We start from the raw sequence: 4,296 nt of genomic DNA on the forward strand, positions 1-4,296 counted from the left end.
TCTTTTTTCGGTTATAAACATATAAATAAACTTGATTAATTAAAATATTGAGACAATGACTATTTTTATTTGTTGACAACTAAATAATCTTTCATTAGTTATAGTTAAGTGCAATTGAATTATAATTCTAAGTTAATTGAACTAATTTTTGTTTTTCTTATTTGCTACGTATTAGGACATGCTTACAAATTTAATTTTATAAACAATTGTAAGTTAAAAAATAATTAGGACTCAAGATTTATAATTATTCAATAATTAGTTGACGGTGTATCTTAATGGATGATTAAATTTTGACCACTTATGTTCTCTTATTTTTAACATTTAATCTGTTTTTAAATATAAAAATATCATATAGTCAAATAATGTCAATAATTAAATTCCCCACAGGTGGATGAATAGATGATGCCATGAGCAAGAGCATTGGCGTGACATCAATGTCAATAATTAAATTCCTCACAGTTAGATGAATTGATGATGCAATAAACAAGAGCTTTGGTTGCGACACTAGAATGACGTCGAGGGTAATGGATTTTCAAACCACAGTGATGGATAGCATACAAGCTCTCTCTATAAATTAAGTGCCCAAAATCGTTGTACCAAGTCGTCGCTCAAGTCAATTATTGTTGCTTCCTTGGCCCGCTACTAGCAACAAAACAAAGAGAGAAACAAAAATTGAGACAAAAATTGAGTCAAGTCATCACTCTAGTAAATTATTATTGCTACCAAAATTTTTTATCAATTTCAGAGAAACCAAGTAATTCATCCTCTTTTCAGAAGAACAAGTAAGTCTCATTTTTTGCATTTTTTGCAAATTAATTAAGAAAATGATAGTATGAAAATGGTATATGCAAACATGAAATAATGGAAATTCCATAAAATCTTTTCTTAAGTGGTAGCTTTTCACCGTTTGGGTCATATTAATTCATCTGTGATAGGCTCACTTTTGAAAGTTTGGCATTTCTATTTGTAATAATAATTATTCTGATTGTTGAAATTCGCAGAAGAAAGTGATGGCGGACGATCCTATTTTTATTAAAATAACTGAAAGGATTAAAAAGTTATCCCCAATACAACCTGAATGTTACATTTGCAAAGTGCCTAATTATCTTCGCCACGCAGGCGAGGAGGCCTATGAACCACATCAACTTGCAATCGGTCCTTACCACCGCGGTAAGGTTCACTTAGAAGCAATGGAAGAGCATAAGTTTCGGTATCTTCGAAAGTTACTTGAAGAAAGAGATGAGATCAATGATGTCTCAAGATATATTGAGGCAATGAGAGGATTAGAGACAAGAGCTCGCAATTGCTATACAGACCCCGTAAAACTTGAATCAGAAGGTTTCATCGAAATGATGCTCCTCGATGGTTGCTTTATTGTTCAGCTAATTCGGATGTATTCTTGCATATCATCGACGGTCGACAATGACCCCATTTTTGAGGTGACTGGTTTCCGTTACTCCTTACGCCATGATTTGTTATTACTTGAAAATCAAATTCCCTTCTTTGTTGTATTGAAGTTACTTGAGATGATTGAGTTTTCCGATGGGGAATTTTTCACTAGAATGATTTTGGAATTCTGCAAGGACGCAGTATCAGATTTAAGGATTTCTGAACACTTGAATGGTGAAATCAGACATCTACTGGACTTGATGCATAAAAACTGGTGCCCGTCACCTATAGAAATTGAGGCCAATCAAAGAATAGGAAAAATGGATACGAGGCTCACACGTTGTGCCACGGAACTCAAAGAGGCTGGAATCAAGTTCAAAAAGGTGAGGGGAGAGAGCTTGTTTGATATTAAGTTTGAAAAAGGGACTCTGAAAATCCCAACCTTGAAAATCGATGACTCAACAACTATATGCTTCCAAATCTCATTGCCTTGGAGCAGCTTTCCCCGTGCGGAGGTATAAGTTATATAACGGATTATGCCCTATTCATGGACTGTCTTATTAACTCTGCAAAAGATGTGGAAATACTCGCACACTGTGGAATTGTTGACAATTTCTTAGGTGATGATGAAGCAGTTGCTACCATGTTTAATAGGCTTATTGACTCAGTAGCCTACTCCCCAGACTGCTACTACTACCGTGAAGTATTTAGCGAAGTGAACGCATATCGCAGAAGACGCCGGAACAGATGGCTTGCCAACTTGAATCACAACTATTTCAACAGTCCTTGGGCACTTATTTCCGTTTTTGCTGCTGCAGTCATCCTTCTACTTACCCTCATGCAAACCATATTTTCTGGAATTGCTCTTTAAAAGTAAGAAAATATGTTCTTTTTTATTATGTATTATATATTATATGTAAATTATAGAAAACACTTTTTAAAATACAATTATTTGCTGTGAGTGATGTGAACTTATTATTATTATTGAAAGTAATTGATTATTGCTTGCTATTTTTTCCTAAGACTTTATCTTGCTATTTTGTTTGAGAACTGCTAGCGACAGTCATACTTACACTCGCTTTTCAACAGTCGGGCTCTTAAAAAGCCACGTCAACTCCAGGTTGTTGATTTTTTTAATTTTTTTATGTCTTTCTTATAAACTATGAAAAACTACTTAGAAAGAAGTGCAAAAGTTGGAGTAGATAGTAAAGCAACTCTCCCCCATTTCGCCCAAAATTCCTTCATCCGAAAAGGTTTTCTTGTAACCCCAGAATCACTCAAACTGTAACTTATCATTTTTAAAGTACAAGAGAACATGAGGCTTTTTGTTCTTAATTGTGCAGGAGATTGAAGATATGATCCTTCCAGGGGCCGATCCTCCTGCAGTGTTGATTCTGTTGTTGCTTGTATCAAGGAGGTATTTCAACTAAGGATTTATAACTCCTCTCAGCAAGTGTATCCTCTAGGAACTATAGTTTCTTTGTTTCTTGGGGACTTATTAGTTAAGTGTATTGTAAATTTGTAATGTTTCGGTTGAACAAGTTTGTAGCAAACTTGGTTTGCTTTTAGAATGAATAAAATGCATTTATAAGAAAAAAAATCCTTTCAGATTGGCCTAAATCTCTTGGAGTCAATGGTGGAGGGTTTGTGTCATAATGATTTTTCGTCTGGGAGGACTCAACCGCTAGACTTGGTAAAAATTTTCGGAGTTGCCACCAATTTTTTTTTTGTAGGGTGTGATTAGCCACCAAAATATAATCTTTTAGTAAAAATCTTAAAATTAATTAAGAATTACTAAAAGAAGTTTAGGTCTACAAAATCAAGGTTAGGTCTGGGAATACGGTTACGGTGAGAAAGGTATTAGCACCTTCACATCGCCCGTTCAAAGAACGATACCAATTAAACGTGTGTAATCCTATAATTTTGATGACACAGTCTTTTATGTTTAAATTTAATTTCTTAAAATTTATTTTAAAAAATTTTTTTCTTGTGAAATTAGTATTAATATTATTGTTTTTATATTCTATAAATTATCCAATGCTTTGATGGAATTTATAGAAAATCACTATTTAGAAAATATTTTGAGAAAATAGACCATTCAAAAAATTCTTGAAATCTCGTCATAAGATATTTTATTTATTTTTTTAAAAAAAAAGATTTTAGGAACATCTTGACTCTTTGGTGAGTTTCCAAAATTTATTAAACAAGTTTTAAAATTATCCCGACTCTTCGGTGAAATCTTAAAATTTTAAACAAGTTTTAGGATCATTTCAACTTTTTGATAAGATCCTAAATAAAATCAATTTTTTTTATAATTGAAGGAATTTACTAATTAATATTTATTATGATTATTTAAAAAAAACATTTTATTATTTATTAATTATTTTTACTATAAAATTTAGATTATCCCGACTCATTGGAGAAATCTAAATATTTATATCTTACTCGTATTAAAGAAAATCGAACTCTTTCAATTTTTACTTTTTTTTTTAAATTTTCAAAATATTAATTATTATTATTTTTCATTTTTATTATTGTTTTACATTGTTTAAATGAACCTTTGTTCTAGTAAAAATAATTTTGGATTATTCCAACTCTTTGATGAAATCTGAAAAAATTATTTTTACTTGTAATAATTAAAGAAAACTAAACTCTTTTAGCTTTCTTTTAAAAATTACATTTAGAAGATTCATTTAAACAATTTATTTTTATTTTATTTATCATTTTTATAATTTATTTCTAGCAAAAATTATTTTTTAAAATTATCCCAACTCTTTGGTTAAATTTAAACAATATTTTTTCTTGTAATAAAATTTTATTTTCCTTAAAAAGTTAGTATTAATTTTTTTTGCATATTATATTTTTAGGTCTTTATTTTATTTCAGTTTTATTTTTATTCTATTTATT

At 30.5% G+C, this 4,296-nt stretch overlaps 1 pseudogene; it reads left to right on the plus strand.

The window, feature by feature from the left end:
- The first annotated feature begins 1,010 nt into the window (after positions 1 to 1,010).
- LOC111279576 (UPF0481 protein At3g47200-like) lies at positions 1,011 to 2,261 on the plus strand (annotated as a pseudogene).
- Positions 2,262 to 4,296: the final 2,035 nt, after the last annotated feature.

This window comes from Durio zibethinus, chromosome 27, assembly GCF_047325235.1.
Source record: "Durio zibethinus cultivar Kanyao isolate XHJ-2024 chromosome 27, ASM4732523v1, whole genome shotgun sequence".
NCBI lineage: Eukaryota > Viridiplantae > Streptophyta > Magnoliopsida > Malvales > Malvaceae > Durio > Durio zibethinus.